Source organism: Cryptomeria japonica, unplaced genomic scaffold (assembly GCF_030272615.1).
Source record: "Cryptomeria japonica unplaced genomic scaffold, Sugi_1.0 HiC_scaffold_205, whole genome shotgun sequence".
NCBI classification, from domain to species: Eukaryota; Viridiplantae; Streptophyta; class Pinopsida; order Cupressales; family Cupressaceae; genus Cryptomeria; species Cryptomeria japonica.
In genome coordinates, this window is record NW_026729027.1 from 165,001 (window position 1) to 180,000 (window position 15,000).

Genomic DNA, 15,000 nt, shown 5'->3' on the forward strand with positions numbered 1-15,000 from the left:
AGCTGGGCGAGGCGCTCACTCCGCTCTTTAATATCTCGTTAATACCGCCAAGGAAATGGCACAAGCACACACACACAAGCATCCTCGGAAGAGGACAGTTCGAGTGACAGGTCAAATCCAAGAGTTCCGAAGACTACCTCCAGGAACAATCGGGAACAAGACCGATTACAAGTCGTCGAGTCTGTTACTGGGCGAACACGAGATGCGCACAGGAAATCGATCAGCCCTCACAATGGCCCAAGGCCAGAGATCGGACTGCTACGATTTACCCCAACAATCATCGTGCCACTCTTCGCAGAGAGGTGATAGACGCCAACGAGCCCGCGCATAGCAATCGAGGTGTAAAAAGGGCGTTGAAGGCAGGAAGCCTGGACAAAAGAGGCTACGAGGTCACCTCGAAGCGGTCTAAGAATCGGGCGCACTTGGGGCGACTACCAGTGCCAACCCCTTATCCCGCGGTGCGTCCGACACACAGAAATTTCCAAGGCGGCCAAGGAGCCTCCCCGCATAGCAATCGGGGTGTGAGGTTACGGATGCAGCATTGATAGCAATCGAGGTGTGAGGCGAAGGATGCAGAAGTGAGAGCCGAGGGATGTAGCAGAGATAGCAATCGGGGTGTGTGATGCAGAAGAGATAGCAATCGAGGTGTGCGGTGGGAAGGGCCCAGCAGCCAGAATGCATGAAGCGACGGATGAAGCAGTGATGACAACCGGGCTGTGAGGAGAGGAGGGATGCAGCCAAGAAAGCAATCAGGGCTCGAGGCAAGGGATGCATCAAGGATAGCAATCATGTTGTGAGGCGAGATTCCAAAGGCTAAACGTGAGAGGCTGCAGGGTCGACTCAGAGAGGTCTATGCATGTGAGAGGCTGAAAGCAAGGTCGACTCGGAGCGGTCTATGCATCGGGCGCGCTTGGGGCGACTACCAGTGCCAACCCCTTATCCCGCGACGCGTCCGACAAAGAGAACGTTCCAAGGCGGCAGAGGAGGTTACCAGCCGAAGGATGCAGTAGCAATAACAGGTATAGTTCCGCGGCGGCCGAGAAGACTCACCGCATAGGAATCGGGATGCGAGGCGACGGATGCGGCGGGAAGGCCCCGACGGCTAAACGGAAGAGGCTGCAGGGCCGCCTCGGAATGGTCCAAGCATCGGATGCGATTGGGACGACTACCAGTGCCAACCCCTTATCCCGCGATGCGTCCGATACACAGATAGTTCCAAGGCGGCCGAGGAGCCTCACCGCATATCAATCGGGGTGCGAGGCGAGGGATGGGGCGGGAAGGCCCCAACGGCTAGACGGAAGAGGCTTCAGGGCCACCTCGGAATGGTCCAAGCATCGGACGCGCTTGGGGCGACTGCCAGTGCCAACCCCTTATCCCGCGATGCGTCCGATACACAGATGGTTCCAAGGCGGCCGAGGAGCCTCACCGCATAGCAATCGGGGGTGCGAGGCGAGGGATGGGGCGGGGAAGGCCCCAACGGCTAGACGGAAGAGGCTTCAGGGCCGCCTAGGAATGGTCCAAGCATCGGACACGCTTGGGGCGACTACCAGTGACAGCCCCCTATCCCGCGATGCGTCCGATACGAAGATGGTTCCAAGGCGGCCGAGGAGCCTCACCGCATAGCAATCGGGGTGCGAGGTGGGGGATGCGGCGAGATGGCCCCAACGGCTAGACGGAAGAGGCCACAGGGCCGCGTCGGAATAGTCCCAAGCAATCGGACGCGCTTGGGGGCGACTACCAGTGACAACCCCTTATCCCGCGATGCGTCCGATACGAAGATAGGTTCCAAGGCGGGCCGAGGAGCCTCACCGCATAGCAATCGGGGTGCGAGGTGGGGGATGCGGCGAGATGGCCCCAACGGCTAGACGGAAGAGGCTGCAGGGGCCGCCTCGGAATAGTCCAAGCATCGGACGCGCTTGGGGCCACTACCAGTGACAACCCCCTTATCCCGCGATGCGTCCGATACGAAGATAGTTCCAAGGCGGCCGAAGAGCCTCACCGCATAGCAATCGGGGTGCGAGGTGGGGGATGCGGCGAGATGGCCCTAACGGCTAGACGGAAGAGGCCCCACAGGGCCGCCTCGGAATAGTCCAAGCATCGGACGCGCTTGGGGCGACTACCAGTGACAACCCCTTATCCCGCGATGCGTCCGATACGAAGATAGTTCCCAGGGCGGCCGAGGAGCCTCACCGCATAGCAATCGGGGTGCGAGGCGAGGGATGCGGCGAGATGGCCCCAAAGGCTAGACGGAAGAGGCTGCAGGGCTGCCTCGGAATAGTCCAAGCATCGGACGCGCTTGGGGCGACTACCACTGCCAACCCCTTATCCCGCGATGCGTCCGATACACAGATAGTTCCGAGGCGGCCGAGGAGGTGGGGGATGCAGCGAGATGGCCCCAACGGCTAGACGGAAGAGGCTGCAGGGCCGCCTCGGAATAGTCCAAGCATCGGACGCGCTTGGGGCGACTACCAGTGACAACCCCTTATCCCGCGATGCGTCCGATACACAGATAGTTCCGAGGCGGCCAAGGAGCCTCACCGCATAGCAATCGTGGTGCGAGGTGGGGGATGCGGCGAGATGGCCCCAACGGCTAGACGGAAGAGGCTGCAGGGCCGCCTCGGAATGGTCCAAGCATCGGAATGCGCTTGGGGCGACTACCACTGCCAACCCCTTATCCCGCGATGCGTCCGATACACAGATAGTTCCAAGGCGGGCCGAGGAGCCTCACAGCATAGCAATCGGGGGTGCGAGGCGAGGGATGCGGCGAGAAAGCCCCAACGGCTAGAGGGGAAGAGGCTTCAGGTTCCGCCTCGGAATGGTCCAAGCATCGGACGCGCTTGGGGCGACTACCAGTGACAACCCCTTATCCGCGACGCGTCCCGATACACAGATAGTTCCAAGGCGGGCCGAGGAGCCTCACCGCATAGCAATCGGGGTGCGAGGCGAGGGATGCGGCGAGAAGGACCCAACGGCTACACGGAAGAGGCTTCGGGGCCGCCTCGGAATGGTCCAAGCATCGGACGCGCTTGGGGCGACTACCAGTGACAACCCCTTATCCCGCGACGCGTCCGATACACAGATAGTTCCAAGGCGGCCGAGGAGCCTCACCGCATAGCAATCGGGGTGCGAGGCGAGGGATGCGGCGGGAGAAGGACCCAACGGCTACACGGAAGAGGCTTCGGGGCCGCCTCGGAATGGTCCAAGCATCGGACGCGCTTGGGGGCGACTACCAGTGACAACCCCTTATCCCCGCGACGCGTCCGATACACAGATAGTTCCAAGGCGGGCCGAGGAGCCTCACCGCATAGCAATCGGGGTGCGAGGCGAGGGATGCGGCGAGAAGGACCCAACGGCTAGACGGAAGAGGCTTCGGGTCCGCCTCGGAATGGTCCCAAGCATCGGACGCGCTTGGGGCGACTACCAGTGACAACCCCTTATCCCGCGACGCGTCCGATACACAGATAGTTCCAAGGCGGCCGAGGAGCCTCACCGCATAGCAATCGGGGTGCGAGGCGAGGGATGCGGCGAGAAGGACCCAACGGCTAGACGGAAGAGGCTTCGGGTCCGCCTCGGAATGGTCCAAGCATCGGACGCGCTTGGGGCGACTACCAGTGACAACCCCTTATCCCGCGACGCGTCCGATACACAGATAGTTCCAAGGCGGCCGAGGAGCCTCACCGCCATAGCAATCGGGGGTGCGGAGGCGAGGGATGCGGCGAGAAGGACCCAACGGCTAGACGGAAGAGGCTTCGGGTCCGCCTCGGAATGGTCCAAGCATCGGACGCGCTTGGGGCGACTACCAGTGACAACCCCTTATCCCGCGACGCGTCCGATACACAGATAGTTCCGAGGCGGCCGAGGAGCCTCACCGCATAGCAATCGGGGTGCGAGGCGAAGGATGCGGCGAGGAAGGGACCCCAACGGCTAGACGGAAAGAGGCTTCGGGTCCGCCTCGGAATGGTCCAAGCAATCGGACGCGCTTGGGGGCGACTACCAGTGACAACCCCTTATCCCGCGACGCGTCCGATACACAGATAGTTCCAAGGCGGCCGAGAGGAGCCTCACCGCATAGCAATCGGGGTGCGAGGCGAGGGATGCGGCGAGAAGGACCCAACGGCTAGACGGAAGAGGCTTCAGGGCCGCCTCGGAATGGTCCAAGCATCGAACGCGCTTGGGGCGACTACCAGTGACAACCCCTTATCCCGCGACGCGTCCGATACACAGATAGTTCCGAGGCGGCCGAGGAGCCTCACCGCATAGCAATCGGGGGTGCGAGGCGAGGGATGCGGCGAGAAGGGACCCAACGGCTAGACGGAAGAGGCTTCAGGGCCGCCTCGGAATGGTCCAAGCATCGGACGCGCTTGGGGCGACTACCAGTGACAACCCCTTATCCCGCGACGCGTCCGATACACAGATAGTTCCGAGGCGGGCCGAGGAGCCTCACCGCATAGCAATCGGGGTGCGAGGCGAGGGATGCGGCGAGAAGGACCCAACGGCTAGACGGAAGAGGCTTCAGGGCCGCCTCGGAATGGTCCAAGCATCGGACGCGCTTGGGGCGACTACCAATGACAACCCCTTATCCCGCGACGCGTCCGATACACAGATAGTTCCGAGGCGGCCGAGGAGCCTCACCGCATAGCAATCGGGGTTGCGAGGCGAGGGATGCGGCGAGAAGGACCCAACGGCTAGACGGAAGAGGCTTCAGGGCCGCCTCGGAATGGTCCAAGCATCGGACGCGCTTGGGGCGACTACCAGTGACAACCCCTTATCCCGCGACGCGTCCGATACACAGATAGTTCCGAGGCGGCCGAGGAGCCTCACGCATAGCAATCGGGGTGGGGCGAGGCGAGGGATGCGGCGAAGAAGGGACCCAACGGGCTAGACGGAAGAGGCTTCAGGGCCGCCTCGGAATGGTCCAAGCATCGGACGCGCTTGGGCGACTACCGTTGCCAACCCCTTATCCCGCGATGCGTCTGATACACAGATAGTTCCGAGGCGGCCGAGGAGCCTCACCGCATAGCAATCGGGTTGCGAGGCAGATTATTGGGAAGGGAACCCCCTGGGATGCGGCTCAAGCAGTGCCCAAAGGGACTGGAATGCGGAATCACATCGAGAGACCCAAATGCTATACGAGGGCTCAAATCGAATTATCGATTTGGCCACGACATGGACGCATCGGAACGACTACCTTTGCCGAACCACTCGCAATTGCATCCATACCGAAACCAATAGACATTTCCGTTAGAGCCCTCGCATAGCATTCGGGAATCTCGCATGCCCCTCTAAATCGACCAATGCTGGCGCTCAATGAAAATCCGAGCGCTACCACCGTTCGAGCGCCAGCATTGGTCGAGTTAGAGGGGCACGGGGGAGAATGCTCCAGTCAACACCTCCCCTATATAAGTTATTTGTCCGATTCTCGCACAACCGTAGTCTGCCTCGTCGAATCAAACAACGGTCCCAGATTCCGACTTCCGTTCCGTAGAGACCCAAAAGCTAGATGGAGGCTCGCAAGAAAGAGAGTCGGCGCATAGCAATCGGGTTTCTCGAACGTTTAGGGACCGAGCTCACTTGCGGATAGGGCAAAATCCGCCAAGCAACCCAAAAGCTAGACGGGGGCTCGAATCGAATCGCCTAGGCGGCCACAACAACGACGTGTTGGATCGACTACCAGTGCCAAACCATTCAGCAAGACTAGTCTGTGTCGAGGCCGGATAGAGATTCTCAGAGAGCGCCCGCATAGCATTTAGGAGACCTGCCGCGTCCCTCACACTCGACAAATGGTGGTGCACGTTTATAAATCCGAGCGATCCCAACCCTTTCAAGCACCAACATCGGTCGAGATAGAGGGGCACGGAGGGGGCTGCGTGAGACAACACAGTCCCCTATATAAGTTATTTGTCCGATTCTCACACATCCGAAGAATGGTCATCAAATCGGACAACAGCCCAAACTTCCGACTTCCGTCCCAGAAAGCCCAAGAGCTATCTAAAACGTTCATGGCCGGAACTCGATCGCGGCTATACCAGTCCGCCAAGCAACCCAAAAGCTAGACTGGAGCTCTAGTCGAATCACCTCTGTGGCCATTGCAAGGACGTGTTGGAGCGACTACCATTGCCGAACCATTCCGCAGGTCGAGTCCATACCAAGGCCGCATAGAGATTCACGATGAGCTCCTGCATAGCAATCAGGAGACTTGCCGTGTCCATCACAATCGATAAATCCTGGTGCAAGATTTTTGCATCCGAGCGCTCCAACCAGTCGAGCACCAGCATCAATCGACATAAACGGGCACGGGGGGAGGATGCTCGAGAACACTACCTCCCCTATATAAGTTATTTGTCCGATTCTCAAGCAGCCGAAGTCTGGTCATCGAATCGGGTCAAAGACCACAACTTCCGACTTTACCCACAATGCAAGTCATCGAATCGAACATCGGCCCCCGAGTCGGACTCCATGCGTATGTCAGGTCATCGGACCCAAATTCCGCCTTCCTGCGCATGGCGGGCCATCAATATCAACTCGGTCATCGGACCCAAACTCCGCCTTTTTGCGTATGGCACGCCTTCAAATCGGTCATCGGACCCAAATTCCGCCTTCCTGTGCATGGCGGGCCATCAACATCAACTCGGTCATCGGACCCAAATTCCGCCTTTCTGCGCATGGCACGCCATCAACTCGGTCATCGGACCCAAATTCCGCCTTCCTGCGCATGGCAGGTCATCGGACACAAATTCAGACCTCGCCAATATGCCTACGTATCGAATCGGTCATCGGACCCAACTTCCGACTTCATCCATACTGTAGGGTCTTTGAGGTTGGCGCGGTGCGCTCAACCCAGGGAGTCGACCCATCGAAGCATACACCTCCCCTATATAAGCTATTTGTCCGATTCCCACACCTGTGTAGTTTGCACCTCTGACCAGGACATCGACCCCAACTTCCGAACTCGACTGCAACGACGGCACCAGCGCCTTGGTGCGCACCTTGCGACGCACAGTCCCAACATTCGCCTTCCTGCACATGGCAGGTCATCGGACCCAAATTCCGACCTCGCGAGTATGCCTACATATCGAATCGGTCATCGGACCCAACTTCCGACTTCATCCATACCGTAGGGTCTTTGAGGTTGGCGCGGTGCGCTCAACCCGGGGAGTCGACCCAACGAAGCATACACCTCCCCTATATAAGCTATTTGTCCGATTCCCACACCTGTGTAGTTTGCACCTCCGATCAAGACATCGACCCCAACTTCCGAACTCGCCTCCAACGACCGAACCAGCGCCTTGGTGCGCACCTTGCAACGCACAGTGCCAACATTCGCCTTCCTGCACGTGGCAGGTCATCGGACCCAAATTCCGACCTCGCGAGTATGCCTACATATCGAATCGGTCATCGGACCCAACTTCCGACTTCATCCATACCGTAGGGTCTTTGAGGTTGGCGCGGTGCGCTCAACCCGGGGAGTCGACCCAACGAAGCATACACCTCCCCTATATAAGCTATTTGTCCGATTCCCACACCTGTGTAGCTTGCACCTCCGATCAGGACATCGACCCCAACTTCCGAACTCGACTAAAAAGACCGCACCAGCGCCTTGGTGTGCACCTTGCAACGCACAGTGTCAACATTCGCCTTCCTGCACATGGCAGGTCATCGGACCCAAATTCCGACCTCATGAGCATACCTACTAATCGAATCGGTCATCGGACCCAACTTCCGACTTCATCCATACCGTAGGGTCTTTGAGGTTGGCGCGGTGCGCTCAACCTGGGGAGTCGACCCATCGAAGCATACACCTCCCCTATATAAGCTATTTGTCCGATTCCGACACCTGTGTAGTTTGCACCTCCGCTCAGGACATCGACCCCAACTTCCGAACTCGCCTGCAACGACCGAACCAGCGCCTTGGTGCGCACCAAAAGTGCGCACTTTTGGAGGGCACTTTTGTGCGCTCCAAAGGTGCGCACTTTTGGAGGGCACTTTTCTGCGCTCCAAAGGTGCGCACTTTTGGAGGGCACTTTTTGGAGGGCACTTTTCTGCGCTCCAAAGGTGCGCACTTTTGGAGGGCACTTTTTGGAGGGCACTTTTCTGCGCTCCAAAGGTGCGCACTTTTGGAGGGCACTTTTTGGAGGGCACTTTTCTGCGCTCCAAAGGTGCGCACTTTTGGAGGGCACTTTTTGGAGGGCACTTTTCTGCGCTCCAAAGGTGCGCACTTTTGGAGGGCACTTTTTGGAGGGCACTTTTCTGCGCTCCAAAGGTGCGCACTTTTGGAGGGCACTTTTTGGAGGGCACTTTTCTGCGCTCCAAAGGTGCGCACTTTTGGAGGGCACTTTTTGGAGGGCACTTTTCTGCGCTCCAAAGGTGCGCACTTTTGGAGGGCACTTTTTGGAGGGCACTTTTCTGCGCTCCAAAGGTGCGCACTTTTGGAGGGCACTTTTGTGCACTCCAAAGGTGCGCACTTTTGGAGGGCACTTTTCCTGTGCTCCAAAGGTGCACACCTAGGTGAGCACCTTCGACCACACCTTGTAGCACACCAAACTCTGACTTTCGACTTCATCCGCAATGCAGGGTCTTTGAGGTTGGCGCAATGCGCACAACCAGGGGAGTCGACCCATCAAACCCAACACCTCCCCTATATAAGCTATTTGTCTGATTCTCATACATGCGTAGCCTGCAGGAGCAATTAGGACATCGACCCCAACTTTCGGCTTCTAAACGAAAACAAGGTCTTTGAGGTTGGTGTAATGCGAACAACTAGGGGAGTCAACCCATCAAACCCAACACCTCCCCTATATAAGCTATTTGTCTGATTCTCATACATGTGTAGTCTACAGGAGCAATTAGGACATCGACCCCAACTTTTGACTTCTTAACGAAAACAAGGTCTTTGAGGTTGACGTAATGCGCACAACCAGGGGAGTCGACCCATCAAACCCAACACCTCCCCTATATAAGCTATTTGTCCGATTCTCATACATGTGTAGCCTGCAGGAGCCATTAGGACATTGACCCCAACTTTTGACTTCTTAACGAAAACAAGGTCTTTGAGGTTGGCGTAATGCGCACAACCAAGGGAGTTGACCCATCAAACCCAACACCTCCCCTATATAAGCTATTTGTCTGATTCTCATACATGTGTAGCCTGCAACAACGATTAGGACATCCACCCCAACTTCTGAATTCGTCTGCGTTGACCGCACCAAAGGTGCACGCCTTGGTGCTCACCAAAATCCGACTTCCGACTTCTTCTGCTATGCGGGGTCTTTGAGGTTGGCGCAGTGCGCACAACCAGGGGAGTCAACCCACCGAATGCAACACCTCCCCTATATAAGCTATTTGTCTGATTCTCATACATGCGTAGACTGCAGCAATGATTAGGACATCCACCCCAACTTTTGACTTCTTAAACAAGACAGGGTCTTTGAAGTTGGTGCAGTGCACACAACCAGGGGAGTCGACCCATCAAACGCAACACCTCCCCTATATAAAGCTATTTGTCCGATTCTCATACGTGTAGTCTGCTAGCAGCGATTAGGACATCGACCCCAACTTCCGAATTCGTTTGCATTGACCGCACCAAAGGTGCACGCCTTGGTGTGCACCCTGGAGTGCACTTTGGTGCTCACCTCGGTGCACACTTTGGTGTGCACCTCGGTGTGCACCAAAGGTGCGCACCTTGGAGCGCACCAAAGGTGTACACTTTGGAGCGCACCACATAGGGTCTTTGAGAGGTTGGCGCAGTGCGCACACCAAGGTGGGTGTTGAGGTGCGTGCCGAGGTGGGTGGGTGCTAGGGTGCGCTCCATGGTGGGTGCCAGGGTGGGTGCGTGCTAGGGTGGATTCCAAAGAGGGTCATAGGGTGGGTGCCAAGGTGGGTTGGTGATATAGTGGGTTCAAAGGTGGGTACTAGGGTGGGTTCCAAGGTGGGTCACAAGTTGGGTGCCAGGATGCGTGGGTGTTAGGTTGGGTGCCAAGGTGGGCTCCTGCGTGGGTGGGTGCTAGGGTGGGTTTCAAGGTGGACGCGAGGGCGGGTGCCAAGGTGGGTAACAAGTTGGGTGTTAGGATGGGTGAGTGCTAGAGTGGGTGCCAAGGTGGGTGGGTGCTAAGGTGGATGCCAAGGTGGTTCACAGGGTGGGTGGGTTCTAGGGTGAGTTCCAAGGTGGGTCACAGGTTCAGTGCTAGGGTGGGTGTCAAGGCGGGTGTCGAGGTGCCTGGGTGCTAGGGTGTGGATGCCAATGTGGGTCATAGGGTGGGTACTAGGGTGGGCTGCAATGTGGGTGCCAAGGTGGGTAACATGCTCGGTGGGTTCTAAATTGGGTGCCAGGGTGGGTGTGCACCCACCTTGCCCGAGGTGGGTGCCAAGGTGCCAGTGTGGGTGGGTGCTAAGGTGGATGCCAAGGTGGGTGAGAAGGTGGGTGATAGGTTGAGTGGTAGGATGGGTGGGTGCCAAGATGGGTCACAGGGTGGGTGCAAGGGTGGGTAGGTGCTAGGGTTGGTGTCAGGGTGGGTGGGTGCTAGGTTGGGTTCCAAGGTGGGTGCGAGGGTGAGTGTCAAGGTGGGTCACAGGTTAGGTGCTAGGATGGGTGAGTGCTAGGGTGCAAAGGTGCCAGGGTGGGTGCTAGGATGGGTCGATGCTAGGGTGAGTGGCAAGGTGGGTCCACAAGTGTCAAGGTGGGTGCCGAGGTGGGTGCCAAGTCGGCGACTGCTATGGTGGATGCCAAGGTGGGTCACGGGGTGGGTGCCAAGTTGCTAGGTTGGGTTCCAAGGTGGGTGCCAACGTGGGTGCTAGGGTGCGTGGGTTAAAGGGTGTGTCACAACGTGGGTGCCAGGATGGGTGCGCACCCACACTGGCCAAGACGGGTGCGGGTGCAAGGTTGGGTTCCAAGCCCGGTCACAGGCTGGGTGCTAGGATGGGTGGGTGCCAAGGTGGGCACCAGGGTGGGTGCACCCACCCTGGCCAAGGTGGGTCACGGGGTGGGTCCTAGGGTGGGTAACGGGGTGGGTACTAAGGTGCGTGCCAAGGTGGGTCATAGGGTGGGTGCCAAGGTGGGCACCAGGGTGGGTGTGCACCAACCCTAGCCAGGGTAGGTCACGGGGTGGTTGTCGGGGTGGGCGTCAAGGAGCCAAGGTGGGTGGCAAGTAGCCAAGTTGCGTGCCAAGGTGGGTGTCGGGGTGGGTGCCAAGGATCCAAGGTGGGTGCCAAGGAACCAAGGTGGGTGTCTGGGTGGGTGCCGAGGTGGGAGCCAGGGTGGGTCCCAAGGTGAGTGCAAAGGTGGGTGCCAGGGTCAAGGTGAGTGCCAATGTGGGTTCCAAGGTGCCAGGGTCAGGGTGAGTGCCAATGTGGGTTCAAAGGTGCTAAGTTGGGTGCGAGGTTGGGTGCGAGGGTGGGTGGGTGCCAAGGTGTGCTAGGTGGAAGCCCGGGTGGGTCGGCATCCCATGGGTGTCGAGTTGGGTGCCTGATGGGTGCTTCTTGTCAAGTTTTAGTCGTCGGGACTCATTTCGAGCCTTAGAGGTCGTTTCTTGTCCGGTTGCCCTGTCTTCGACCTGGGAACCCAATTTTGGTCCTCGGGTCCCATTTTTTTTTGTCTCGCATCCCACTTTTGGCCTGTGGCCTTTTCGGGGTCGATTCTCGTTTTGGGCATCAGAGCATGTTTCTTCTCCTAAAACCCAATATTTGTTTATTAAGTCTCGGAACACATTTTTGTTCTCGTGGACCCATCATGGGTCTTGGAACGCATTTGTGGTCCTTGGGTCCCATTTTGCATCCCGAAACTTGTGTTTTGGTGCTTGATCCCTATTTTGGGTGCCCACCTTGCACCAAGTGCGCACCCGGGGCAAACCGAGCGCCTTGGTGCACCGGGGCAAGATCGAGCGTGCACCCGAGGCGCCCCGAACATGCACCAAGGTGCACTCGGCCCACATGTGAGCGCAGGTCGTTGCGCCCGAGGGTGGTGTGTGGGCACCGCGTTGCAGACGGGACACTGCACGCACACGACGCCCCCTCCAGGTGCACGCACGTAGGCCGGGCCGGGTGCACACCCGACGCCCTAGCAAGGTGCGCGCACCCGGGCAGGGCTCACACTTGGCGAACGGGGCGCACTTCGCGAGGGAGGGTGTGCACCTCGACGGGGGTGGGTGGCCGGGGTGGATTCGCACGTGGGTCGCGGTTTGCTAAGTACACACTGCGACAAGCTCATAACGGGTGCGATCATACCAGCATTAGTGCACCGGATCCCATCAGAACTCCGCAGTTAAGCGCGCTTGGGCCGGAGTAGTACTGGGATGGGTGACCTCCCGGGAAGTCCCGGTGTTGCACCCTTTTTTAGTTTTTCGCCGGGCGTCGCAATGCTATTTGAATAAACCTTTTGCCCGTTTGCGTTCTCGTCGGGGCCGGGCCGGGCCGGGGTGCGCTGCCCGCACTACCCGCGCGCGCGGGGGCGACACCGAGCGCGCACCCGAGGCGCCCCGAGCACACAGGCCACGGTGCAACCCGGGCGTTGTGCGCGCACCCCGGTGCGCCCGAGGTGCTGCGCGCGCACCCAGGTGAAATCGGTGTGCACCTCGGCCAGTGCGCGCTCGGTCGAGTCGCGCACGTTGGCCAAGGTGCACGGTGATGTTTCTTACTCTAAGGTTCCGCACCAGACGCCCGGGACAGGTGAGCGAAGCTGGGCGGGGCCGGGTGCGCGGCCGGGGCAGGTGCACGCAGCTGGAGAGAGCTTTGGAGCACACTTCGGAGCGCACCAATGATGCGCTCCATTCAAAAGTTTCCTGAAAAGGCAAAAAAAGTTGAGATTATAGAATTTCCCACTTGAGAGATTGTAAAAAAAAAAAATTTAAAATGAAGGAAACGCGGGTGCCAAGGTGTGCGCAGCCCAGCCAAGGTGTGCGCACCAAGGCGCCCACCCTGGCGAAGGTGCACGCAAGGTGCGCACCCGAGGCAAACCGGACAATTAACCCAACTTTCGACTTCGCGCGCACCTTGGAGCGCACTTCGGAGCGCTCCTTGGTGCGCACCAATCTTGGGCACCTCGGAGTGCACCATGGCGCCCACCAAGGTGCGCACCCGGGGCAAACCGAGCTCCGACTTCGTGCGCACCTTGGAGCGCACGAAAGGTGCGCACCATGGCGCCCACCAAGGTGCGCAGCCCAGCCAAGGCGTGCGCATCAAGGTGCGCACCCTGGCGAAGGTGCGCACCCGGGGCAAACCGAGCTCCGACTTCGTGCGCACCTTGGAGCGCACAAAAGGTGCGCAACCCAGCCAAGGTGTGCGCACCCCGGTCAAACCGAGCTCCGAATCGTGCGCACCAGAGGTGCACGCCATCGTGCGCACCTTGGAGCACACTTCGGAGCCCTCCTTGGTGCGCGCCGATGTTGCGCACCTCGGAGCGCACCCGGGGAAAACAATGCAATTAACCCGACTTTCGACTTCGTGGGCACCTCGGAGCGCTCTCGGGTTCGCACCTCGGAGCACACCGAGGTGCGCACCTTTGATGCGCTGCCTTCACCAATTTCCAGAAAAGGCAAGAAAACATTGAGAAGGTGTGCGCACCGAGGTGCCCACCCTGGCGAAGGTGCACGCGAGGTGCGCACCCGGGGCAAACCGGGCTCCGACTTCGTGCACGCCGCACCTTGGAGCACACTTCGGAGCGCTCCTTGGTGCGCACCAGGGCGCGCAACCCAGCCGAGGTGCCCACCCCGGCGAAGGTGCACGCGAGGTGCGCACCCGGGGCAAACCGGGCTCCGACTTCGTGCACGCCATGGTGCCCACCGCGGCGAAGGTGCACGCGAGGTGCGCACCCGGGGCAAACCGGGCTCCGACTTCGTGCACGCCGCACCTTGGAGCACACTTCGGAGCGCTCCTTGGTGCGCACCATGGTGCCCACCAGGGCGCGCAACCCCGCCGAAGGTGCACGCGAGGTGCGCACCCGGGGCAAACCGGGCTCCGACTTCGTGCACGCCGCACCTTGGAGCACACTTCGGAGCGCTCCTTGGTGCGCACCATGGTGCCCACCAGGGCGCGCAACCCCGCCGAAGGTGCACGCGAGGTGCGCACCCGGGGCAAACCGGGCTCCGACTTCGTGCACGCCATGGTGCGCACCGCGGCGAAGGTGCGCACCCGGGGCAAACCGGGCTCCGACTTCGTGCACGCCGCACCTTGGAGCACACTTCGGAGCGCTCCTTGGTGCGCACCAGGGCGCGCAACCCAGCCGAGGTGCCCACCCCGGCGAAGGTGCACGCGAGGTGCGTACCCGGGGCAAACCGGGCTCCGACTTCGTGCACGCCGCACCTTGGAGCACACTTCGGAGCGCTCCTTGGTGCGCACCATGGTGCCCACCAGGCCGCGCAACCCAGCCAAGGTGTGCGCACCAAGGTGCACGCGAGGTGCGCACCCGGGGCAAACCGGGGTCCGACTTCGTGCACGCCGCACCTTGGAGCACACATCGGGGCGCTCCCGGGTTCGCACCGGCGTTGCGCACCGTGGTGGGCACCTCGGAGCACACCAAGGTGGGCAGCGAGGTGCGCACCTTTGATGCGATGCCTTCACTAATTTCCATAAAAGGCAAAAAAAAAACGAGATTTTAAAATTTCCGTTTTGAAAGATAGTGAGAAAAAGGGAATGCTGGTGCCATCTTGAGCCCGCCCTGGTGCGCAGCCCAGCCAAGGTGTGCGCACCAAGGTGCCCACCCTGGCGAAGGTGCGCGCCCGGGCAATTAACCCAACTTCCAACTTCGCGCGCGCCAGGGTGGGAGCGCACCCAACAACCGGGCCTGGGAAGAGCCAATGCGAGAAACCCCACCAAACGCTCTGACAAAAAAAGAGGGGGCGCTCCAGTAACCCCGCTTCGGAGCGCACCCTGGGCAAACCCAGCCAAGGTGCCCACCCCGGCCAAGGTGCAGGCGAGGTGCGCACCCGGGGCAAACCGGGCTCCGACAACGTGCACGCCGCACCTTGGAGCACACTTCGTAGCGCTCCCGGGTGCGCACCTCAGAGCACACCA

General features: G+C 59.7%; 1 non-coding gene across 1 annotated transcript; it reads left to right on the forward strand.

Annotated features, from left to right (window-relative positions):
* Positions 1-12,202: 12,202 nt before the first annotated feature.
* On the forward strand, positions 12,203-12,321 carry LOC131868393 (5S ribosomal RNA). Its single transcript, XR_009366850.1, has one exon. It is a non-coding gene; the product is annotated as a 5S ribosomal RNA (ribosomal RNA).
* The last annotated feature ends 2,679 nt before the right edge of the window (positions 12,322-15,000 follow it).